This window comes from Monodelphis domestica, chromosome 4 (assembly GCF_027887165.1).
Source record: "Monodelphis domestica isolate mMonDom1 chromosome 4, mMonDom1.pri, whole genome shotgun sequence".
Classification (NCBI taxonomy): domain Eukaryota; kingdom Metazoa; phylum Chordata; class Mammalia; order Didelphimorphia; family Didelphidae; genus Monodelphis; species Monodelphis domestica.
Genome location: NC_077230.1, coordinates 264,827,478 through 264,854,855, shown reverse-complemented (window position 1 = coordinate 264,854,855; position 27,378 = coordinate 264,827,478). Strand labels below are relative to the sequence as shown.

The following is a 27,378-nucleotide window of genomic DNA, read 5'->3' as shown; positions in this document are numbered from 1 at the left end:
AATTTTAAATAACTGTTTTCCTTCCCTACTGCGCTTCGGACAGTTTGAATCGTGAAGATAATGATATGACTTAGGGAAATGAATGCATAGCTTCAATCCTCCCATATGGGAGAAGCTGATTGGTGCTTTCCAGCCTTCTGCAGCTCCTGGAAAACACAGTCAAATTCCACTGATTTACCTAGAGAAGTCTAAGCATGTCTGGGCAATGGCTGCATAGTTTGGATGGAGTCATCATCACTGGGTGAAGCTGTATTAGCTCAGCCAGGGAGCACTCTTTGCTCTTTTTAAACTCTGTGGCACTGACAATGAAGTCACTTCTCTTCTCTTAAAACCAACAGCTTTGCCCTGAGGTTTCCTGTTATTATTATTATTTTCAACCAGCTGCTGCTTGTGGATGGTCTCTTCAGGTAAGGAAATTCTTGCTCTTGTGTCTTAAGGGAGGATTTGGGAAATTTCTCTGGTGAGAAGGAGGCCGGGCCATGCATGGCCCAGGGTTTCATGGCTGTGTACCGGGGAGGCAGCCAGGCCAGCTGGAGGCAGCCTGGGGTGCCTGGGTTTGGACTTGGGTTAGAATCTCAGCCCTGCCATCCTTGTGGCCGAGTCAGCCTCTCTGCCTTCAACATTCTCATCTGTAAAATTCATGAAACAGGTTTGAACTAGATGACCTCTCCTGTCCCTTCCGTCTCTAAACACAGTTAGATCTCAGGAGATCCCAGAAACAGCACCCTTGTCTAGGAAAGCTGGTTCTGAGGTCTTGGGGTCCATAAGCTGGGAAAGAAGTTCCTCATTCAGCTTTGAGTTAGGTGGGGGGAGGAGATCACCATTAAAATAATAATAGAAATCATAGATAGCATTTATGTAGCACTTCCAGGTTTCCAAAGCACTTTCCCTCTATCCCACAGGGATGCTGAAAACAGATTTGGCATCTGCTTTGAGAGCATGGAGCAAGGCAGCAATTGAGGGGAACGAGGACCATGTGGTCTCAATTAATTGTTGCCATCTTGTTCACTCTGTTTTTCCTTCCCAAGATTTCCAAGACTTGTGCTTTTGGCAGGACTCTGAGCAGTCTGATGATACCTATCAATAGCCAGACAATCAGCAGCTCTCCGGAGAGCCTTCATTTCCTCATTAGTTTGCCTATTCTGTTCACTTCTTCCTTGGGAAGTGTACAGAGAAACAATGGCACCCGTACTCTGTCCCAACATACAGATTCTTTGTCCAAATGAAAACATCAGAGGCTAGGAAAGGGGTTTTCAAGCAGCTCTCCCCTCCAGTTTGTGGGATCTCATGATTACTCTTTGTTTTCCCTTGAACAGTGCATCTGTGGACAAAAGGCGCCCTGAAACCCTTCCGTTAGGACAGGGACACTGTCCTGGGGGCAGTTAACCAAACTTCCCCTGAAGTGTGTTCAGCCTGTTTCCATGAGTCACTCTTATGGTCTGAATGACCTCAACTCTCCTAGGTCTTTGGTGGACCTAATGAAGACATCACATTTGTGGCAGAGGAGCAGTAGGGTAATAAATAGCTTTTGGAGGCAGTCAGCCAGTGATGGAGTCAAGACATTTGACAATGACAGGGGGCCCTTTATTGCATGATACGCCCCAATGCCAGAAAAATCATTTTTCTCTTGAGATAAGGCCCTTGGAAGCCCATTAACCTACTGTGGAAAAGGTACACAGGACCTTATTTGGGGAGGGGACTTGAAGCTGCCCCCTTTCTACTACTTCTAGAAAATACTGTTAGAGGCCAACAAGTAGCAGCATGGCTAGGTAGGTGCGTATAAGAACCCATTTTATAGTGTTCGGTCTTTTGTGCCATGACATAGCATCATGGCACAGTGCAGTTAGGAAGCCCTGGGTTGAACTCCTGCCTTTGATACAGACTAGATAAGAGGCCAGAGGCAAGTCTTTCATCCTCTCCGTATTCCAGGGAACTCTTGTTACCATTGTTGTTCTTGTTCAGTCATTTTCAGTTGTCTGACGTTTTGTGACGCCATTTATGGTTTTCTTGGTGAAGATGCTGGAGTTGGTTTGCCATTTCTTTCTCTCATTCCTTTTACAGATGGGGAAACTGAGGGAAACAGGGTTATGTGACTGGCCCAGAGTCACAAAGCTAGCAAATGTCTGTGATCTGTTTTGAACTTGGGAAGAGGGATCTTCCTGCCTCCATGCCCAGCACTCTATTCACTGCACCACCTGGCTTTCCAGGGAACTCAATAAACCTATCAATTACAGATTGGCTACTAATGCCTGTTGGTGAAAGGAATTTGCCAGCTGAGAATTCCCTGGATCTCACTCACTCAGAAATCACAGATCCAGACCAAAATTTACACTCATCTGTTTGTCTGTCTGTGTCTGTCTATTTAGACAATAGAATGACTACAAAATAACTTAGCCCAATCTAGTGCATATGTCTTGACCAGAATCACACTAACTGGGGCAAATACAAATCTAGAAATGAGGCTCCTAGACTCCTAAAGAGTCTGGTGCCTTTTCTACTTTGGAGTACCATGCATAAGGCAGCTGGGGGCTCAGTGGATAGAGTGCCGGGCCTGGAGTCAGGAACACTCATCTTCCTTAGTTCAAATCTAGCCTCAGACACTTACTAGCTGTGTGATCCTGGGCAAGTCACTTAACCCTATTTGCATCAGGGTAAGATTAAAATTAATATCCAATAACTCCAAGTATTATATTTTAGGAGTTATTAATAATCTCTTGAAGTAGAGGAAAAATAAAGCCTGAATAAAGAGCAGTTTTTCCCGACCTCAATAATGGGAGAAGAGAAAGAGAGGGTGGGGTTACAGAAACTTTAATCTCCAAAATGTAAGGACCTACTTAATGTAAGGATGAAAGTGGGATGCTGGGAATCGTAGTTCAAGGGTACAAAATTCTAATTACACATCACTTTTTCCATCTGTAAAATGAGCTGGAGAAGGAAATGACAAACCACTCTAATATCTTTGTTAAGAAAACCTCAAATGGAGTCAGGAGAAGTGAGACACGGCTGAAAATGACTGAACAAAAATGTTATCCATGTGTGCCTATGTATCTAAACCAAATTGTACAGCATTCATGAAGCAAAACACAGAAGTAGCTTGACAGAGAGACCAGAGTTGACCTTAAGGGTACAAAGATCTGAGTTCAAAGCCTTCCCATGATGCATTGTGGCTGGATCTTAGACAAACCATAAGCTCTCAGTGCTTCAGGAAACTTTAAAACTATGAGATACTTAAAGAGTTTCCACCCAATGAGTTCCCAGCTAAAATCAAATGAAACAAAATTTAAAACTCCAGCACTTTAAGAAGGGAAAAAGAGAAAAAATATCTTCTTTGAGGGATTCATAATCTGTCAGGGACAACAAAAATGACACACCTGAAATGACTTAAAAAACACTTAAAAAGAAATCTATCAGCAAATGTAAGCTGTGGCAGTAGAAGCTGAGTGAATAAAATCTGAGAGGACTCTGAGGAAAAATGGACACAAACATGCATGGACAAAAGAGCCCCAAATCTAAATCGATCTCCATATGTTTAAGCTTCTCGAGGAATTTAAGAAAATCCTTAGTTTCACAGAGTTTGGAGTTAAACTTATTTAGTCATTTTTCAGTCTTGGCTGATTCTTCATGACTCCATTTTGGGGTTTTCTTGGCAAAGATACTGTAGTGCTTTGCTATTTCCTTCTCCAGCTCATTTTACAGTTGAGGAAACTGAGGCAGACAAAGTTATGCGACTTGCTCAGGGTCACCTAGATGAATCTTCCTGACTCCAGGCCTGGCACTCTGTCCACTGTGCCATCTAGCTGCCCTGGAGTTAAATTTTGGAGGTGTTATACTTCAAACTTTATTTAGAAACACTTCTATTTAAGCCTAAATGTATTGAAGATGGATAGTCAAGTATGTGCAGAGGAGCAAGGTGGGAAGAAGGCTCTGAATACCAAATCAAGAATTTTCTCTTTGGTCCTGGAGGTGATAGGGAGACACTGGAGTTTGTTGTGTAGGGAGGGACACGGTCAGACCTGCATTTTAGGAAAATTCTTTTACAACTGAGTGGACGAGGGACTGGAGTGGAGCCTTGAGGCAAAGAACAAAGCAGCAGGCTATTTAATAATCCATTTGTGAGGTGATGCGGCCAGCACTAGTGGAGTGGCTTCATCAGACAAGAGAAGAGGGCATATAGACGAGATTTTTCAAAGGTAGAATGGGCAGGATTTGGTCATCATTTGGTCTCGGTAGTTGAGAATGAGGACTAGAGACTGATACCCAGGTTGTAAACCTGGGAGACTGGATGATGGGGCTGGTAGTGACCTCCACAGTCACAGAGAAGTTAGGAAGATGGAAAGCATCCTAGGGGAAAGAGAATGAATTCTGTTTTGAAGATACCGAGTTTAAGATATCTAAAGGATATCTACTTTTAGCCATCGAATAGGCAGCTGGGAAGATGTTGAGAACAAAATGTTAAAAATAATTTTCAAGATTTTTTTTTAAGTTCATCCCTCCTTCCCCCCAGTTAAAAACCCTTGCCCTGGATAAAGTTCCTCTGGTGGTGGGGGAAAGATATTAGGGGGTTACTTTGGTCTTATATGGGTCAAAGCTATACATCACTAAGAAATAGACTATTTGTTTTGTTTACATGGAGAGGTAAAATAATTATTCTGTAGACTGATTATTTCATTCTTAATTTAGGTCAATGAAAAAATCTCAGAATCAGTCTTTCCCTCCTCTCTTCATGGGCTGACACAATGACTCACCCTCCTTCTTGGACTACCTTCTCCACCCACCACTCACCACTGCCTGTCCCTCAATACCCCACTTCCCCTCAAGTAGAGGAAGAGCCAAGAATCCTAGGTTCCAGTGGAGGGTATTCTCTTAGAAATGAGTAAGTTACAGAATGATAGGGCAAAGTCTCTAAGGAGAGGGTTAAAAAATTTTTTTAATTGTTCTTGTGCCACGACTTTGATGACTATAAACTGAGCTTTCTACCAGCAAAGAAAGAAAAGAGAACTCTTTTAAGGCTTGACTATAGCGATTTCTGAGAATTGTGGCTCACACAACCAGGTTTTTGGAAACCTTCCATCTCTAATTGAAGGAGGGACGTCTTCTTCAAAGCCTGCCTACATGATCATAAACGCTCAAACGTCTCTCAAAGATTTTCTGTGACCCGGCAGGTCCAAAGACAGGCAAGTGGGGTCTTCTATATTATCACTTTATGGTTCTATGGGAATTTGTACTCAAAATATATATGCTCAAATTGAGAGGAGCACAGTAGGACTGCTGGGAGGATGACCTATTTAGAGTGTGGTAATCTTGACAGAGGACACTGGGAAGAGTTTTGTTGTCATTCAGCCATTTAGTTGTGTCGGACTCCTTGTGACCCTGGGGACGAGGTTTCCTTGGCAAAGATACTTCAGTAGTTCGCCATTTCCTTCTCTAGTATGTCTCAATTTTACAGTTGAGGAACTGAAACAAAAAGGAGGTAAATGACTTGCTCAGGGTCATACAGCTGTGTCTGAGGACAGATTTGAATGAACTCTATCCATCCAGTTCTCTATCCACCTAGCTACCCCTGGGAAGTCTTTAGTCAACAGCAATTCTTTTTGTTCCTGAACTAGAAAGAATATATTTGTACATATTTCTCCCACCTCCAGCTCTTTCAGTTAGAAGAGGGTGAAGTGAAGTGGAGGGAGAATAAGGTAATGAGCCAATTCACTGCCAGAATTTTTTTGTTGTAGTTATTTTTAAAATATAACAATCACACTTACAATGATTTGTTCAAAATAAAAATATTCTTTTAAATTTAGTTTGTTTTTCAAACTTTTTGGTATTAACCAGTCTTATTTCCCACTAAAAATTTTTATTTATAAGTTAGAGAGAGAAATAAATGTTATAAATATTAGATTTTTTTTTTGGTCCCATGATCTGTGATTTCATAGATGTAGAGAAACTCCATAGATTCAAGGAAATTCCCTCTGCCAGAGCAGATCATTACACACACTACACTAGTCTTAGGGAGAGAGTTCTTAATCTTTTCTTTTTTAATATCATGGAGCCCTTTGGCAGTTTGGTGAAGCCTAAGGACCCGTTCTTAGAAACATGTATAAAATAGAATATATAATATTGAATATAAAGGAAAAACTAAATTGGAATATAGTTCTCAAAAATATATTAAAAAAAACAAAAAATCATGCAATTCCCGGTTAAGAACTCTTGTCTTAGAGTTTCCTGAAGCTTTGAGAGAGACATTGCTTAAGTTCATACAGCCAGTATGAGTCTATAGCAGGGTGAAACTTGAATCCAGGTCTCTTTCCAACTCTCTAATTCTATGATTCTGTAATACTATCCACTATACCTGATTGTTTTTCAATGTAATGTTAAGAATATAGTCCCATATTATGTAAATTTAATTTACATGCATATATATGTGTATGTATGCATATATATACACACAGTTGTTCAGTCATTTTCCAATCGTGTCCAACTCTTCATAACCCTATTTGAGGTTTTCTTGGCAAAGAAACTGGAGTGGTTTGCCATTTCCTTCTCTAGCTCATTTTGACAGATGAGGAAACTGGGCCAACAGGGTTAAGTGACTTGTCCAGGGTCACACAACTAGTAAGCATCAGAGGTCAGATTTGAACTTAGGAAGATTCATATTCCTGACCCTAGGCTGGATACTGTACCCATTGTGTCATCTACACATGTATATATGTAAATTTACCATGTATTTAATATATTTCTCACACATAAATTTTTTCCATTTTATGTATAGACATCTTCTTGAATAAAACTCATCTTTCTGGGACTCTTTGATTATAAAATGTTTTGTTTTATTTTGCTTTTTCTCATCTTCCTTTGTTGATCACTCATTTTCTCTCTTGGTTCCATTTCCTGTTTCCATCCCTTACATATAAGCAAACTCCAAAATTCAATTCTAACATTTTTGTTCTTGTCCTTCAACCCCTTTGAGAGCTCATCTACTGCCATAGTTTTAGAGCTTACCTACATAAATGATGCCTATTTCATCTTGGATCACCAACTGCTTATGACTCAAGCCAAACTCACCATATTTTCTCCAATACATTTGTTCAGTTTTTCTTTTATATTTGCTCCTATCATTATCCTTCCAGTTACACTTGCACTCCTTAAGTCATCTTTCAAGCAATAACTAGGAACATCTCTGGGCATTTCCTTCCCAGAATAGGCTAGAAACCAAATTCCTAAATTTTGAAGTCCTACACCAGCCTAGACGTGAGAGAGAGGTGGGGCAGTCTGTGATAGTGGAGGTATTCCCAGAAGAGTTCCTGTCTATATCCTCCAGGTTTCATTCAACCTTCTCTGACCACCTGAATTTGGTCCTGGTCTTGGAAATATGGTTCTTTTATCCCCTTTTGATGTCTTTGGCTTGGTAGAGTAGGTAGAGAGACAGGCACAATGACCTGGAGTCTTCCTACCTCTGAAACACATATTGTATGATTGGGCAAATCCCTTAAACTTTCAGTGCTGTAGGCAACTCTCTAAGACTCTAAGCTGCAGAAAAGTCTTAGGAGTTCTCCATACCAGCGACAGTACAGGTCTAGTCCCTATCCTTATTTGTTTTTTACTTTTCATTTCCACTGCCAATACCCTGGTCTTCCCCAGTCTCTTCCTTTTCCAATCAACCCTAAGCACCACTGCCAGGTTTAACAAGATTCTATTCAGTCCATTAATTTATTTGATGGCTCCTAATTAGAAGCCATTAAGGGACTTTTGAGCTGGGAAGTGATATGTAAATAAGATTAATCCAAGACTCTCCACAGTCTGATTCCCACTTTATTCTCTATCTTTATCTTTGACTATCTCCCTTACACCATTTTTCTGCTTTGGAAAAATTGTTCTATTCTTTGTTCCTCAAACACATACAGAACATTTCTACTTTTGTGTTTTTGTTCACTCCTCTCCTCCTTGACTTGGATGTCCTCCCCTCTACCCTCAGCTTACCTAAGTCCTATCCATGCTTCATGGCCAAGCTCAAGCCTTTCTTCCTTTAGAAAATCTTTCCAACCACCTCAGACCATAACAATTTATTTGTTACAATGAATAGACTACCTTGTATTGCCGGCTATCTTTATGGGTATATATCTTGCATCCTCAATGAGTCCAGAAATTGCAAGAGGGAAGGGTTCTGTTTTAAGCCTCTATGTACCTCTAGTGACATGGTGGCGAACATATGGGCATGTGTGCCTGGGGGGCACTCAGAGCCCTCTCTGTGGGCATGTGCTGTCACCTAAGCACAGAGTTCTTTTTACTAGAAAACCATAGGGACATGGAGCTGGGATGCTCCCCTACCCCTCTCTAACCTTGCTTGAAGACATTTCTCACATCACTAGCCCCTCTAAAAGGTTCGCCATCACTGTTCTAGTGCCTATCAAAATATTCTACACATGGGATATAACAATCACTCTATGCCAATGATTATGATCAAGGTGAGAATTTAATTCTTTGTGACCCCTATAGTGCTGGGCACAGTACTACCTAGACTCAGGGTAGATTCTCAAAATATATTTCTTGAATTGAACTGAATAATTATGCCACTCACCCATGCGAAATATTTCATCTAGTACCAAAGTCTTGAGTTTGAAAAATACCTCAAACACTAACTGTATCTGGGCAAGTCACTTAACTTCTACCTATCTCAGGTTCGTAACCCTTAAAATGAGAAGAAGAATAATATCTATCTTTCTGGGATGTTGCAAGGATATAAAGAAATAACATATGTAGAGTGCTTTGCAAACCTTGAAACCCTATGGAAATGCCAGCTACTGTTATCATCAGCACCACCACCATCATCATCATCATTGTTATTATTATTAAATGTGCCCAAGAATATACTAAGAAAATCTGATGATGCATCTCTGATGGCTTGTTGGATATTTTCCCTATGTATTAAACTATGCTATAGTGCTAGAAACATAATAAAAAACATTTGGAAGAACAAAAGATCAAGGGAATGAATGGAAAAAATGTGGAGGAAGGAGATCTAGTAGTACTGGATCTCAAATTATAATACAAAATTATTCAATAAAACAAAGACTGGCTAAGAAATCAAGTGGTAGATCTGTGGAATAAATTAGGTACACAATCCATAGTAGTAAACGATCATAGCAATCTAGTGTTTGATAACCCAAAGATCAAGCTTTAGGGGAAGAAGTAGAAAAGCTGGAAAATAGCCTATCAGAGGGTAGGTATGTTCATACTGTTTCTTAATACAAGCTTAAAAATAGGTAAATGATTTAGATATAAAGGGGTGATATCATAAGCAAATTAGGAGAACATGGAAAATTTTATTTGTCAGATTTGTAGATAAGGGAAGAATTCATGACCAAGCAAGAGATAGGGAGGGTTACTCGAGGTAAAATGGCTAATTTTGATTATATTAAATTAAAAAGGTTTTACACAAACAAAATGAATGCAATCAAAATTACAAGGATATCAAGAAACTGGGAAACCATTTTGTAGTAAATTTTGTTGAAAAAGATTTCATTTCTCAAATATATGAGGAACTGAGTCAAATTTATAAAACTAGGAGCCATTTCATAGTTGAAAAATGGTTAGTTTTCAGAAGAAGTCAAAGCTATATATACTCATATGGAAAATTGCTATAAATTACTATTGATTACATAAATGAAAATTAAAATAACTCTGAGGTATCACTTCACAACCATTAGGTTAGCTAACACAACAAAAGGAAAATAACTAGAGGTGGAGGGGATGTGGAAAAATAGATAAAGTAACACAACTGCTGACAAAGTTATAAATGGTCCAACCCTTAGACCCAGTAATTTTAGGTCTATATCCCAAAGAGATCTAGGAAAAAAGAGAAAGGACCCATATGTACAAAAGTATTTATAGTAGCTCTTTTTGTAGTGTCAAAGACTTGGAAATTGAGGGGATTTTCATCATTTGAGAAATGGATAAAAAAGTTGTGGTATATGATTGTGATAGAATACTAGTATAAGAAACGATGAAAGGAATAGTTAAAAAAAATAACCTGAGAAACTTTATATGAGTTGATGCAAAGAAAAGTGAGCAGAATCAGGAGAACACCGTACACAGTAACAGAAATATTATAATGATGATCAACTGTGAAAGACAGCTACACTGATCTAAAGAAGGATATACAACAATTCTAAAGGACTCATGATGAAAAATGCTATCCACATCCAAAGATTGCTGAATTCTGAGTTCAGATTGAAGAATATATTTTCTCACTTTGTTTTTCTTGCTTTTCTTCCCCAAAAATAACCAATATGGAAATATGCTTTGCGTGACTTCAAATGTGTAATGATTATCATATTGCCTGGCTTCTCAATGAGTGGGTGAGAAGGCGAAGGGAGAGAAAGAATTTGGAACTGAAAATAAAAATAACAAATTAATAGAAGGGAAAAAAGAAAGTAAGCTTCTTGAGGGTAAGGACTATTTTTTTAAAAAATGTATTGATTTAATTAATTTAGAATATTTTCCCATGGTCACATGATTCACATTCTTTCCCTCCCCTCTTCCTCCTCCTCCCACCCATAGCCAATGAGCAATTACAGTGGGTTTTATAGGTATCATTGATCAAGACCTATTTCCATATTATTAATATTTGTAATAGAGTGATCATTTAGGATCTACATCCCCAATCAAATCCTCATAGAACTATATGATAAAGGAAATGTCTTTCTTCTGTGTTTCTACTCTCACAGTTCTTTCTCTGGATATAAATAGCATTCTTTCTCATAAGTCCCTCAGAATTGTCTTGGATCATTGCATTGCTGCTAGTAGAGAGGTCCATTACATTCTATTATGCCACAGCATATCAGTTTCTATGTACAGCATTCTCCTGGTTCTGCTCCTTTTGCTCTGCATCAATTCCTGGACATCATTTCAGTTCACATGGAATTGCTTCAATTCATTATTCCTTTTAGCACAATAGTATTCCATCACCAACATATAGCACAATTTGTTCAGCCATGCTTTAATCGAAGGGCATCCCCTCATTTTCCAATTTTTAGCCACCACAAAGAGCATGGCTATGAATATTTTTGTACATGTATTTTTCCTTATTATCTCTTTGGGGTACAAAATCAGCACTGGTATGTGTAAAAGTTAAAATTAAATCTTAATAAATAAATATTATATTTTAGAAGATTTATTAATGATTATTAGAAATCAAGGAATAAAGAGGATACAAAATAAAGACCATGTGCCCATGGCTGATCAGCCAGTTCAAATGCCCATCTTACCACCACCAAACTCCAGAAAGGAAGTAAAGAGGTGGGACTTTCCATGTTCCCTGCCTAATATCCCCTATCTACAGGAAGTGTGTAATGACAGGAAGTTGATGGACTCCTGGGAAATGTAGTTCTTTTTTTAGGGTAAAAGATTTTCAATTATACATATACAGCAGTCATTTAAAGCCCGTTGGGCATAATTCCAAATTGCCTTCCAGAATGGTTGGATCAATTCACAACTCCACCAGCAATGCATTAATGTCCCAATTTTGTCACATCCCCTCCAACACTTATTACTTTCCTTTGTTGTCACATTAGTCAATCTGCTAGGTGTAAGGTGGTACCTCAGAGTTGTTTTGATTTGCATTTTTCTAATTATAAGAGATTTAGAACACTTTTTCATGTGTTTATGGATAGTTTTGATTTCTTAATCAGAAAACTGCCTATTTATGACCCCTGCCCATTTATCAATTGGGGAATGTTTTGATTTTTTGTACAATTGATTTAGTTCCTTATAAATTTGAGAAATTAAACCTTTGTCAGAGGTTATTGTTATAAAGATTTTTTCCCAATTTGTTGCTTCCCTTCTAATTTTGGTTACATTGATTTTGTTTGCACAAAACCTTTTTAATTTAATGTAATCAAAATTACTCATTTTACATTTTGTAATATTTTCTATTTCTTGCTTGGTCTTAAAATCTTTCCTTTCCAATAGATCCAACAGGTATACTATTCTATGTTCACCTAATTTACTTATAGTTTCCTTCTTTATATATGTCATTTACCCTTTCTGAATTTATCTTACTATAGGATGTGAGATTTTGCTCTAGACCTAATCTCCCATACTGGTTTCCAATTTTCCCAGCAGTTTTTGTCAAACAGTGGGTTCTTGTTCTAAAAATCGGGATCTTTGGGTTTAGCATATACTATCTTGCTGAGGGCATTTACCTCAAGTCTATTCCATTGATCCTCCCTTCTGTCTTTTAGCTAGTACCATATTGTTTTGATGACCACTGCTTTATAGTACAGTATAAGATCTGGTACTGCTAGGGGTAGGGACTATTATTGTAGGTAATGAGTATTTAATAAATGCTCATCGATTGAGTAGATGAGGAAATTCTCTTTACCAATGAAGTTCAACATCTTAGATACAACTTATACCTATAGAAAGTTGCCTAGAACATTGAGAGGTTAAGTAATTTGCTCAAGATCATGCTGCTTGTTATGTGTCAGCAGTGGGACTTGAACATAGATTTTCCTGGCTCTAAGGTCAGCTCACTATCCTCTACATAAAACTACCTTTAAAAGAATTTTTCAAAAGAAACAATCACTGCTCCTCATTGCCTCTCTGTTCACTGCAGGGACCATTTCCAATTGAGGAAATATATTGATTCCCAAGGCAATGGGAATTCCACAGAACCAGAAACTTCAAATATTGCTAATAGATGGGAATATTTGTGCCTCAGGCCACCAGGAAGCCATACCAATGGTTCAAACTCTAATTTCTCAGAACAAACAAGTCCTTTCAACTGTCTTCTTATTCCTTTAAAGAGTAATCCGATAAAGAAGAAACTAATTATAGATCAACATCTCACACCCTATACCAAGATAAGGTCAAAATGAGTATATGCTTTAGACATAAAGGATGATATGATAAGTAAATTAGGGGAATATAGAATAATTTACCTGTCAGATTTATGGAAAAGGGAAGAATTTATGACTAACTAAGAGATAGAAAATATCAGATATAAAAATGAATAACTTTGACTATATTACATTTAAAAAGTTTTGTAGAACTGAAATAAATGTAACCAAGATTAGAAGGGAAACCACAAATAGGTGAAAAATTTTATAAGAGATTTCTCTGATAAAAGTCTCATTTCTCATACATAGAGAACTAAATTAAATTTATAAGGAAACATGCCATTGTCAATTGACAAATGGTCAAAGGATATAAGCACTTTTCAGATGAATATACCAAGCTAAAATATACAAAGCTAAAATAATTATGAAAAAATGTTCTAAATCACTCTTGATTAGAGTAGTGCAAATTAAAACAACTCTGAGGTACTCCCTCATACCTATAAGATTGGCCAATATGCCAGTATAGTAAAGTGATAAATGTTGTAGGGGTTTGAAAAAATTGGGACACTAATGTATTGTTGATGGAGTTGTGAACTGATCAGCCATTCTGGAGGGCAACTTGGAACTATGTCCAAAGGGCTATAAAACAATTCACACCCTTTGATCTAGTAATATCACTTCTAGGTCTGTACCCCAAAGAGATTTTAAAAGGGGGGAAGGAACCTATGTGTACAAAAATATTTATAGCAGCTCTTTTTTGTGGTGGCAAAGAATTGGAAATCGAAGAGATATCCATCAATTGGGGAATAGCTGAACAAATTATGGTGTGTGTTGGTGATGTAATATTATTGTGTTGTAAGAAATCATGAACAAGATGATTTCAGAAAGAGTTGGAAAGACCTACATGAATGTGAAGTGAAAGAAGCAGAACTAGGAGACCATTATACACAGTAATAGATGTATTGCGGAATGATCAACTATGAAGGACATAGCTCTCAGCAATGTAATGATCAAGGACAATTCTGAGGGACTTATGTTTGACAAAGTATGTTACCCACCTCCAGAGAAAGAAATGTTGGAGTAGGAATGCAGATCGAAGCACAGGATTTTTCACTCTAGATTATTCTCTTATTATAAACATTAAAAATATGGATATCTGTTTTGCAAGATATTACAGGTATAATCCAAATTGAATTGGTTGCCAGTTCAGGGAATGGGGATGGGAGGGAGACAATTTGGATCATATAATTTTGGGAAACTTATGTGGAAATTTGTTATTACCTGTAATTGATAAAATAAAAAATATTTTTGCAAAAACATTTTGCAAAAAAAAAAAGAATCTAAAAATAAATAAAGAGAAATCAGGTCAAGTTCCATAAAACAGATTTTATTCCAATCACAAATAGCCTAGTGGCTAGGGTCTGGGCATTGGCTTTATCTTTCTCAAGCTCATGATATCACTTCCCAGGCATCTCTATGCCATATCTCCTCTTGTGGATTCTCCACTTCTCCCTACTCTCCCCCTCCCACTTCTAGCTCTAATTCTGAGGCTAGAAATCAAACCAATACTACTATTCCTGGTAAAGATATGTCCATCAGTTGATCTATGGTTCCAATCATTAATTCTGAATTCTCTCTTCAAAACATTTTTCTTTCAATAATACTTCTCTACATATGTTGGTCTTAGAATATAAACTTCTTTATCACTTGTATGTCTATCTTCATCAAATAGCTTAATACTTGGTACATAGTAACCATTTAAATGCCCTCTCTTCCTCCCTCCCTACCTCCTCCCTCCCTCCTTCTTTCCCTCCCTCCCTCCTTCCTTCCTTCCTTCCTTCCTTCCTTCCTTCCTTCCTTCCTTCCTTCCTTCCTTCCTTCCTTCCTTCCTTCCTTCCTACCTTCCTTCCTTCCGCTTTACCAGAGATGACAGATGCCAAAGTATCTAGAGACAGCATAGAATTAATGATACTAGGCTTGGGTTGAGGAAGTGATGAGTAATTTTTCCTACCGCAAAGCATAGCTCAGGTACTGACTCTACACAAGGTCCTCCATGATTCCCATCCCTTGGCCCCACTTAGAAGCTTCTCCTCCTTTGTATTATGTTGGGTGTGCTTTGATTTTTTAAAATTCTTACCTTTCATTTTAGAATCAATATGGTGTGTTAGTTCCAGGGCAGAAGAGTGGAAAGAGCTAGATAATGGAGGCAAAGTGATTTGCCCAGGGTCACGCAGCTAGAAAGGCCATATTTGAACCCAGGATGTTCTGTCTCCAGGACTATCTTTCAATTCACTAAGCCACCTAGCTGCCTCCATGGTTTGATTTTATTGGGTTGTGTAGCTATTGTGTTCTCCAATAGAATGTAATCGCCTCTAAGTGCAGGAACTCTTTCATTTTTTGGTCATTGTTTCCCTTTGTCTAATATTGATAATGAATAAGTGATGATGAAAATTGTTTTTAAAAAGGAAGGAAGGGGGAGAGAGAGAGAGAGAGAGAGAGAGAGAGAGAGAGAGAGAGAGAGAGAGAGAGAGAGAGAGAGAGAGAGGGAGAGAGAGAGAGAGGAAGGAAGGAAGGAAAAAGGAAGAAAGAAAAGAAGGAAGGAAGAGAAGGGAAGAAAGAAAAAAGTATGAAGGAAGAAAGGAAGGAAAGAAAGGAAGAAAAAGGAATGGAGAAAGGAAGGGAGGGAGGGAGGAAGGAAGGGAGGAAGGAAGGAGGAAAGATGGAAGGGAGGAAGTTTTCCCTGGCATTCCATTTGAATTTGTCTTTCCATCTTTTACCTATTGTTTCTCTTTTTGTCCTCTGTGGCCAGTTATATTCTCTTCTCCACACAACAGCCATTCAAACTCCTGAATATGGCTATCATATCCCTTTTAAGTCATCTCTTCTCCTTGCTAAATGTCTCCAGTGCCGTCCATTGATCCTTATATGATATGGTATTAAAGGTCTTACTGACCTGGTAGCCTTCTTCTGTATGCTGTCCAGCTTGTCAATGTCCTTTTAAAGTGGTGGCACCAATACTGAACATGATACTCCAGAGGTGGCCTGACCAGGGCTTTTCTTATTATAGCCCAGTCCACCAAACCCCTCAGATCTTCAAACTGCTCTCTATCTGTACCTTCCTTATCCTATACTTGAATGATTTTGTAAATCAGGATCATTCTACTGTTTAGGAAATATGCTTTGAGGGGGTTGTTGTGACAAAAACAATAAAAAATCTGAGGTAGGAGATTTGAACTCAGAAAATGAATCTTCCTAACTTCTGGTCCACAATTCTATCCTTTGCCCTGGAGCTGTCTGTGTAAACAGTAAAGTGCTAAATAGTGCAGTAAAGTACACTATTATTTGCACCATAGATCATGAAATAGTTTTTCTCAGAAAGAGTCATTTAGTCAGGACAGCTAAGTAGCCAGTGAGTAGAAGGTTAGACCTAGGGATGGTTTCAAATCTGGCCTCTGATACATCCTAGCTGTGTGATCCTGGGCAAGTCACTTACCCTTGTTTGCCTCAGTTTTCTCACCTATAAAATGGGCTGGAGAAGGAAATGGCAAACCACTCTGGTCTCTCTGCCAAGAAAAGCCCAACTGGGGTTACAAAGAGTTGGAGATAACTGAAATGATTGAACAACAACAAATATGAAATGTCTAGAAGGCTGAGGCTTAACCTCTAGGCTGAGGAGCCAGTATATTATCCTAGCAGCAATAGGGAGTCACTAAGTATTTTTGAGAAAGGGAATCATATAATCAGAAATCTGACTTTGAAAAAGTACTTCATTAGCTATGTGAAAGATAACAGAGGCAGAGACATTAATTAAGTCTACTTCAATAGGACAGAGTGAGAAGAGCCTTGAACAAGGGTAATTGCTGTGTGGGTGGAGAGAAGGGATGGGTGAAAAAGCTGACATGGAGGAATGTTTTGGGCTGAAAAAACCCTGAAGATTAAGACTAACTCAGAGTTACTCAAAGGGTTTGCTGCATACACAACAGGCTTGACTTTCATTGCGATCCTGGTGAGCAAACTAAGATTGAGTCTTTCAATAACGCACTGGTCTCAGTCTCCTATCAGTGAGCAACACTGACTGGTAATAATCTAGTTTGGGGCTGGGTGACTGGCCTTAACCCTTTAAATTGCTTAATTTTCTTTTTTGTCCCTTGGGTATGGCTGGGCAGATTGTTACTTCCTGCTTAGAACCAAGTGGAAACATTTCTTTTTGATTTTCACCTCTGAGGGAAAAATCTCTTATCCATAGACTGTAAGAACTAGAAGAGTCATTAGAAAGTATTCTGGTTGGGGCAGCTAGGTGGTTTAGTGAATTGAGGGCCAGGTTGAGGGACAGGAGGTCCTGGGTTCAAATATGACCTCAGACATTTCTTAGCTGCCTGGGCAAGTCATTTGACCTCAATTGTCTAGTCCTTGCCACTCTTCTCTCTTAGAACCAATACTTCATATTGATTCTAAGACGAAAAGTTAGGGTTAAAAAAAAAGTATTTGGTCCACTGACTTCATGTCCTGTGCAGATCTACATGGAAAGGAGTAGACTGCATTTATAATGAATCTTGAAGGAGTCCTGGAACTTGGAGATGAGGATGAACATGGAAGTGTAGAGTGTGCCATCTTTTAGTGGCTTTTGAATGGCCACAAAGCTGGAGGTCACCGGAACTCCCTGGAGTTAAGAACTTACAGGACAATTGTTTTGTTGAGTATTTAAGATGGAAGTCACTTTACAAATTCTTCACTCTATTTGGCTTAATCTCCCACCAACATCATTCCCTGATGCCATATTGTGCTATGAAAGTGACCCTAAGTTTTCAAAGGCTCTGCTAGAAGAGTATACATTTGGGCAGATCCTACTAAAATGGGGGAAAGGCTTCAAAACAGGCTCAGTGAAGGAATAGTTATTTATCATCCAAGAATAAGCCTAGCTAAATTTAGAGAGGCTCATTGCCAGAAGTATTGTATGGATGCCAGGTGATGTTTTGGGTTTTTCATCCACAGCAACTCATTTTTTCTTTTCCTTGTTACCCTGAATTTTATCCTGAACACCAAATAAAGTAGACATTTTTATATACATAGTAGAACAGAAATATAAGATTGTATATAAATTCATAGATCTGTTATATATAGCTTACTTTTCTTCTAAAAATAAGCTTTTATTTATGTCTTTTATTTTTCTGTCAGTATTTCTGTCAGTATTCCTCTTTCCCTTCCAGAGAGCCATCTCATACAACACATAACATTTAAAAAAAGACAATTAAAAAAAAAGAGGAAAAATCAAAGTCTAAAAATAGGTGCAATGTTAAATACTTTTGGACTTTGCTCCTATGAAAAAAGAGGAGAGGGATGTGTGTCTTTTCATGTCTCTTCTTTCAAGCCATACATGTTCTTTATAATATGCCATATTCATTATAATTTGTTTGGCAGTGCTCTCTCCATTTATATTATTGTAGTTAATGTGATTTTTTTAGTTCTGTTGACTTCATTTTGCATCAGTTAATGTAGCTTTTTCCTTACTTTTTGTGTTCATCACATTCAGCATTTCTTACAGCAGAGTAATTTTCTATTACATTAATGTACCACAATTTATTTAATCGTTGCCCAGTCAAAGCACTGCTATGAATACTTTAGTATATTGGGAATTTTTCTTGTTATCAGTGACCTTCTTGGGTTATAAGTCCGATCATGGAATCTCTGAGTCAAGAGGTACAGACATTTTAGTCACCTTGTTTACATAATTCCAAATTGCTTTTCAAAATGGTTGTACTGATTTTTAGCTCCACCAACAATGCACTAATCTTTTCAAAACCCATCCAAAATTGACTATTCTCATTTTTAGTCATTTTTGCTAAATTTCAGGGCATGAGGTAAAATTTCAGAATTGTTTTGATTTTTTTTTCTTATTATTGATTGGAAGCATTCTTTCATATAATTGCTGGTATTTTGTAATTCTTTCTTTGAGAACTGTTTGTTCATATCCTTTGATCACTTATTTATTGCAAATGGCTTTTTATTATATGCATGCACATACATATATGCACACATATACATATATACACACATGTATTTGTACACATGTATATACACATATGCACCTATATATGTATGTATATAGATTGTATCTTGGATAGAAAACTCTTTTTGGAAAAATTAGGTAAAAAATATTTTTTCTCATCTGGACACTTTCCTTTTTATTTTTGGTGCATTAATTTTTATTATGTAGAAGCTTTCTAGATTTATGTAATCAAAAGATATCATTTTTTAAAAATGATATCTTTTATCTCTCACAATTGCCTCTATCCTTTATTTGGTTAGGAATACATCTATTGATAGTTGTGAGAGATATATTAGGTACTTTTAATGGTTTCACAATATGATTTTTAATATTTATGTTATATATCAATTTAGAATGTTTTATGGAACATGAGATATGACATTGGTACAGATCAAATTTCCACAAGATTGCTTACTAGTTTTCCCATTATTTTTTTAATCAAGTAGGGAGTTCTTTTTAAAATAATAAACATTTTCTTCTTTATTGAACACCATACTACTGATTTTCATTGTTTCTGCTATTCCCTAGTCTGGCTTGTTTAATTGATCTGCTTTATTTATTTTTTTAAAGCCAATTCCAGATGGTTTGGGTACTGCTGTTTTAGAATATAATTTAAGATATGGAAGTGCTATTTCCCCTTTGTCCTTAGTCTTTTAATAATTTCTCTTGCTGTTTTAGATTTTTTTGTTGTTTTTCTAAATGAATTTTATTATTTTACTAAGTTCTATAACACATCCTTTTTATAATTTGATTGGCATAGCATGAAAAGTATGTTAACTTTGGTGATATTGTCACTTTTATTATATTAGGTACAATTTAGCCATGATCACTAAATATTTCTCTACTTAAGTTGTTTTTTTATTTCAAAGAGTACTTTGTAATTCGCTTTTGAGTGTTTATTTTGTAGCCTGCAACTCTACCAGTGCTATTATCTCAATTAACATTTTTCCTATCTTCCTAGGATTTTTCAGGTAAACCATCATTTCATCAGCTAATAAGGATTGTTTTTTTGTTTTATCTCCTCTTTACCTATCTTTATTCTTTTCATTCTTTTGTCTTATTGCCATCGATTACATTTTAAGAACTATATAAAATAATAGTGGAGAGAGTAGGAATCCTTATTTTACTCATCTTGATAGGAATATGTTCTAGTGCATCCCCATTGCATATGATGCTAGATTTTAGTTTTGAATAGAGACTTTCTATGATTTTTTTAAAAAGTTCTTGTATGCCTGGATTTTGTAGTTTTTTTTCTTTAAGCATAAATAAATGCTATATTTTATCAAGTTTTTTTTCCCCTAACTGTTGAAGTTATCCTGCTTTATTGTTATTATCAGATGAAATATTTGTAAGGTATTTAGTTCTGGACCTTGCACATAGTGGGTCCTTAATAAATGGTTATTTTCTTATTTCTTCCCATTTTGGATGCTTTTATTTTTAGTATGATTAATTACATTGATTATTTTCCTAATGTTGAGTTACCCTTACATCCCTGGAATAAATCCAACTTAGTAACAATGAATTATTGCATAAATCATTATAATCCATTTGATGGATTTTATTTAACATTTCAAAATGTTTTATACATGTATATGTATATATATATTGCCATCTATAGCAATATCACTAGTGACATTATGATCCAGTTCTGCATTTTATCCTTCTCTGATTTAGATAGTAAGACTAAATTCATCTCATGAAAGGATTCTCGTATAGTGCTTTCTTTCTCTGTTTTTGAAAATAATTTGTATAGCAAAGGTACAAATTGTACTTTAAAAGTTGATAGAACCAGATTTTTTTTCTTGGTTCCTTTACAGCTAGTTTTATTTCATTTTTTATGAGTTTGGGTTACTTAAGAACTTTATTTAGTCTTCTGTTAGTTTTAGCATTTTTACTTTTGAAAATATTCCTCTATTTCTTTTCTGTTCTCAATTCTGTTAGGATATAACTGTATAATAGGTTTTAATTATTCTTTTGATTTCTTTTGGTTGTAATTTTATCTTGCTCCTTTGTTGATTTGACTTTCTGTTCCCTCCTTTTTAATCAGATTGCCTAATGATTTATTAATTTTAATAGCCTTTTCAAAGAACCATTTTTCAGTTTTATCTTTTATATAATTTTAGTTTCCAGTTTGTCTGTTTCCTCTCTAATTTTAATCTTTATTATGTTAATTTTGTTTGTTCTTTAGTTTTCTAATTTTTCAAGTGGATATTTAATCAATCGTTTTTGTTTTTATTTTGTTAACATATTGTAGAGATTGTATCCCCCTGATGATTGTTAGAATTTTGGTGTGTTAGTTATTCATTATAATTTTTTCACATAATTATTTATTGTTTCTATGATTTGTTCTTTGACCAACTATTCAGGATTTCAGTGTTAGCTCCATTTGGATTTGTTTATTTTGTTTATGGTTCCTGAACTAATTATTATTTTTATATAGTTGTCTGTAAAAGACACATTTACTATTTTTGTCTTTTTACATTTGTTTGCAATATTGCTGTGTTTTAATACATGGCCAATTTTTGTCAAAGTTCCATGTGGTGCTGAGAAATATTCATATTCTTTGGCAGTTCCAGTTAGAAGACTAAGTCTTTTAGATCCAGTTCCTCCAATTTCAGTTCTTCATTATTTTCTTTATTTATCTTTTTGCTAGACACAGAGACAGAGACATTTCCATATTGTCAGTATTGTTTTACTATGTTATCTTATATAGCTCAGTTAATGTTTCCTTTGTGAATTTAGATGTTAAGGCATTTGGAACATGTTGGCTTAATATTGGTTTATTGTCTACGTTCATATTAGAATAACGTAGTTTCCTTGCTTAGCTTTTGATTGTTTTTGCTTTATCTATTAATGTGACTGCATCTCCAGCTTTTTTGGATTAACTTTGATACATAGGAAATTTTTTCTATCCCATCATTTTTATTCTGTGTATGCTTTTGTTTTTAGATATGTTCCTAATAAGCAACAGATTTTTAAGTTTTGTTTTCTTATTCAATCTATCACTCTCCTTTTCATTTTATTGGATTATTAAATCTATTCACATTCAAAGTTATGAGACTTTGGTTTTGTATAATTTTTGTAAAATCTAAGATTTAAAATTTATTGAGAGAAATTTCAGGAAAAGAAGCTCACTAATTCCTCAAATCAAGAAAGTGAACTGTTTTGAGAAAGTGCTATAAAGAAGTCTGCAGAAACCATAAACTACATCAAAGATCCAGAATGATCTTTGGATATAATTAATTGAACTAAAGAGGATGAACACATTTATTCTGAATGTAAACTCTTATGCCAAAGGGGATTGCCCCCTAATTGGCTTTTTGTCAATGCACCTACCAATCATTGTTTTTTTTTCCTCTCCCTTTTATTTTTCTCGTATCCCTAAATTATTGTAATTGCTCCTTAGATAGTACAATGTACAACATTGCACTATCTAAGGAGCAATTACAATAATTTGTATGTGTATGTATGTATGGAGGTGTATGTACCTCCAGCCAAAAGATCTTTAGAAATATAAGCTAGTTATGTGAAATGATTCATTGGGGGGCCCATCATGAAAATCTGGGAGTTTTTAACATGCTCGTCTCCCAATAGAATCACAGAGGGGGGATTGTGGAGAATTAGACTCTTTTAGTTTATTTTTAATGTAATCAATCAGCAACCTTTAAGTTAATCAAATCAAGAACTTAAAGTACCCCTACTTAGCTAACCATTAAATAAGAGAGTTCACAAGTCACTTACTAGACCTCCAAAGGCTACCAGCCGCCCCCCCCCCCCCCCCCGCAGTGATAGGCAAATTTGGAGGCTGTGATTGGTTCTTGTGAAGTGGAGGAGCAACAGGAAGTGACATTGAGAAAACTGCTTTAAAAAGGTGAGCCTGCGGATTCATTCATTCATTCTGTGTTGGAGAACTGGGCTGAAGGGAGACTCTTGGAGGCAGTCACTTTTTCTGGACTCATCCTGGGCTAGAGCAATCTGCACTGGGGAGGCTTGCTGGGTGAGTGACTTGAGCTTGAGTTGGTGGATTTCTGGCTGAAGACACCACTGGGACTTCCATATGGAGATTGGGACTTGAGGGAGCCCTTTCCAGGTGCCAAGTTGGACTTCACAGGAACAGCATTTAGGGTGGTAGGCTAAACAATTCTCTACCTTTTTCCTACATTTCCCACTTTAATATCTCTACCTCATTGTAAATTAAAGCTGCTAACACTCATTTGGACCTAAGGGTTAATATTTTATAATTGGCAACCACAATCCCTTTTTTACTCATAAATATTTTGTCAAACCAACTTTTTACCCTTACAGTTTACATTTTTTTTCATTTCTCTCTAATATTGGGCTCTCTTCCTCAATAAGGAGCATCCTTTCCACATTTCCCCTTTGTAAACACAGGAATATATCTCTTCAGTTATTTTAGCTTAATATGTTTTAAGATAACTTTATTCTTACTAGATCACTTTTCTCACCTCGCATCTTTTCTCCCCTCCCTTGTTAACCTTTTCTCTAGTTTGAGGTTTTACTTATTAGTTCTTTTTTTCTTGTTTTTATAAATTTATTTAATTCTTCCCATCTTTTATCCTTCTCAGCTAAGTATTCAAATAGAATCATCTTTTTTTCTCCTCCCCTCCAACTTTTTTATTTATTAGTTTAAAAAATATAGTTTCCTGTTTTTTTTCCTATAAAGGAGTTCTTTCTCTCATTCTCTTCATTGTTTATCTTCCTTTTCTGACTGTACTAGTCTTTTAATCTGTAATTATTAACATTTATTTTAGTCCTTCCTCTCTATTTCTTATGGAATTAAAATTTTAAGATACATATTTTGGGTTCCCTCTTCTAATTATCTTTTGTTATTGCCTTGCAGATGTCACCTCCAAGTCCCCAATCCCCCCCTTTTTTTTCTATTGTGCCTCATTGTAAGAAATACTAGTTCCTGCATGGAATATAAGAAATATTGCCTTATGATAGGGGTCTTCCTATCTTCCTGATGGAGTAATTATTTACTGATCTTTGCTCTGCTCTTGATCATTGCCTCCTCCCCCATTTGCCTCAAAACCTCTTTCCTGGATCCATTCCCTCCCATTCTTTGGGGTGTCAGTTGTTCCCAAAGGCTCTGATTTCCCCTCTTCTGAAGTAGGATGAGCAGTTTCTCTAAGCACCAAATTTTTATAAATAACATCTATTTAAGATCCCCATCTCCCTTTATGGAATATCATTTGTTTCCAATAGAAGCATTCCTTAGCATTACAGTCTTCCATCACTGAAATAAGTTTTCCTTCTTTCTTCCCCTGATCTTGAAAAAAACAAAACTTGTCATAAGAGATAGGCAATTGGGGTCAAATGACTTGCCCAGAGTCACATAGTTAGGAAGTATATAAAGTCAAATTTGAACCCAGGTCCTCCCAATTTCAGTCCCAGGTCTGAGCCCTAGCTGCTACTCCCCCCTCCTTTGTCAATTCCTTCCTTTATCTCCTCATTTATTCTCCTGGAGGTTTGCTTCTTTCTGAGAAAGCATAGGAGTTTCCCCCTTTCATTATTAGCCATTATCTTCTTAAGGATACCTCACATATTCTTATCTGTCTCCTTCCTTTCTTCCTTTTTTTTTTTTAACTCTTACCTTCTGTCTTGGAATCAAAGCTGTGTGTTGGTTCTGTGGCCGAAGAATGGTAAGGGCTAGGCAATGGGGCTTAAGTGACTTGCCCAGGGTCACACAGCTGGGAAGTGCCTGAGGTCAGATTTGAACCTAGGACCTCCCATCCCTAGGCCTGGCTCTCCATCCACTGAGCTACCCAGCTGCCCTCTCTTCCCTTTTAGGTGACCTCTCATTCTGTCCCACAAAAACAAAACATTGTTTTATATATAGGCACTGGGAGGAGTCTGGGAGTCAGTGTGTGGGGCTGAATCTTATTACAGTCATGGATACATGTCTTGCCTCATTTTTGCCTTTGTTTCTCCATTCTTTGGCTAATCCCTGTGATAGCACAATGTGCCACCATTCTTCTCTGCTTTTGAAGTCAGAGGAATTTCTTCCATTGGATCTCTAAGTCAGTGTGATGGATGTTTGGGATGGAGAACTGAGTTCTGTCGCCCTATATTCCAGGGTCAAGGTGGGAGATGGTGGTGGGGATGCTGAGTGAGCACGCAAGAGATCAGGGACTAGCCTTTTCTGTTGTTAGTTCAATGAGTTTTGACTTTGGTGATTTCCTATACTATGGGGATAACTGAAATGGCTTCATCTAAGATGTATAATCACTATTTTGAAAAGATTTGAAAGAATTAAGTCTAGGTTCCATCTTGTTGGTTGTATCACATGACTAGACATTTGCATTTCTTTTAAAGTATTAATAAATTTATCTTGGAGCTTTCAAAACTGTACTACTTGTCTGTGTCTCCCCCCACTCCCCCTGGCCTTTCTTCTATCCACTTCATTAAAAAAAGTCTCTGACTTTCTTTTCTTTCTTTCTTTCTTTCTTTCTTTCTTTCTTTCTTTCTTTCTTTCTTTCTTTCTTTCTTTCTTTCTTTCTTTCTTTCTTTCTTTCTTTCTTTCTTTCTTTCTTTCTTTCTTTCTTTCTTTCTTTCTTTCTTTCTCTCTTTCTCTCTTTCTCTCTTTCTCTCTCTCTCTTTCTCTCTTTCTCTCTCTCTCTTTCTTTCTCTCTCTTTCTTTCTCTCTTTCTTTCTCTCTTTCTTTCTCTCTCTCTCTTTCTTTCTCTCTTTCTTTCTTTCTCTCTTTCTTTCTCTCTCTCTCTCTCTTTCTTTCTTTCTTTCTTTCTTTCTCTCTCTCTCTCTTTCTTTCTTTCTTTCTTGCTTTCTTGCTTTCTCTCTTTCTTGCTTTCTCTCTTTCTTTCTCTCTCTCTTTCTTTCTCTCTCTCTCTTTCTTTCTTTCTTTCTTTCTTTCTTTCTTTCTTTCTTTCTTTCTTTCTTTCTTTCTTTCTTTCTTTCTTTCTTTCTTTCTTTCTTTCTTTCTTTCTTTCTTTCTTTCTTATTTTTAACATTTGTTTTTAAAGTTTTGAGTTCCAAATTATCTCCTTATTTCCCACCCTTTCTCCCTCCCTTCAATCACTTCCCCTTCCCTGAGAAAGCAAGTAATCTGATTTATTTTACATGTGCAACCATATAAAAAATTTCCCCATATTAGTCATTTTGTGGAGGAGATCTCAAATGAACAAAAGAAAAGAGGTAGAAAGAAAGTGAAATATAGTATGTTTCAGTGTGCATTCAGACTCCATTAGTTCTTTCTCTGAAGGCAGATGGCATTTTTCATTGAGTCCTTGGGATTGTTTTGGATCACTGTATTGCTGAGAACTACTAGGTCATTCCCAGTTGTTTGTCAAAAAATATGCTGTTGTGGCATACCATGTTCTTCTGGTTCTGCTCATTTCACCTTGTCTCAGTTCATGTAAGTCTTTCTAGATTTTCCTAAAATCATTCTGCTTGTCATTTCTTATAGCATAATAATATTCCATCACTATCATATAGGTGGTTTTGATTCTTAAAGGAAAGCGTATTGTGGCAGAGCCTGACTTCACATAAGCACAAGATATTAAGATATTATCATGCAGCATATTTATTATCAGTGGGCCAACAGTATGGCCACTGGAACTGGGAATGAGGTAAAGGGAGGGGGAGAAAATACTCTGGAGATGTATTACCAAAGAGAGTGAGGCAGAAAAGCATGCTTTATGAAATACAAAGATACAAATAGTCCTGGTCACTGCATGTGGCAGTATTGAGATGATGTCTGAATACCTGCCCCCTGCCCCTCAACAAATGATGCTCTCAGCAGTGGAAGAGCTGTTCCTGTCCTTGCTGCACATGCAGGCAGAAGGTTGGATGGTGAAGCCTCTCTGGACTTATTAGCTCATTAAAGCATATTGCTAATGCTCTATGTCTTCAATCATGGCACACTATAGTCTCTAAGAATTATATATAGCCTTTGAGACAGTTTGATAGAGAGAAACAAGTATTTTTTTTCCCACTTCATTTTTTAAAATTTAAACATTATTTTATTTGGTCATTTTCAAACATTATTCATTGGAAACAAAGGTCATTTTCTTTTCCTCCCTCCTCCCCCCTCCCATAGCCGATGTTCAATTCTACTGGGTGTCACATGTGTCCTTGTTCCGAACCCATTTCCATGTTGTTGCTATCTGTATTAAGGTGTTCATTTAGAGTCTCTCTTCAATCTTATTAACAAGTATTAAAGATTAGAGCAGAAGTTCTTAAATATTTTTGTGCCATGGACTCCTTTGGCAGTCAAAGGAAGGGAATGGACCCTTCAGAATAATATTTTTAATTGCATGCAATAAAATACATGAGCTTGCAAAGGAAACCAGCTCTACATCTTTTACACATTATGCAAAGATATGCTGTTTTTCATGGGGATCACGGACTTGGAAAGAGTTAATAACTCCTGAAGATATGAGCTCAGTTTCTGCCTTAAACACTTACCAGCAGGAACTGGGCAAGACTTTTTTTCCCTTTCTTTTTTTGGTAAGAAATCACCAG

At 36.7% G+C, this 27,378-nt stretch overlaps 1 protein-coding gene across 2 annotated transcripts in view; it reads left to right on the top strand.

Moving 5' to 3' along the window:
- Nucleotides 1–241: 241 nt before the first annotated feature.
- The window catches only part of AMOTL1 (angiomotin like 1), a 275,805-nt gene continuing 248,668 nt past the window's right edge, over nt 242–27,378 (top strand). The window contains exon 1 of one of the 2 annotated variants that reach the window (XM_056794476.1): nt 242–407. The gene's annotated coding sequence lies outside the window, so the exon portion shown is untranslated. The remainder of the gene's footprint in view (nt 408–27,378) is intronic. The other variant, XM_016433903.2, reaches the window with a different exon arrangement.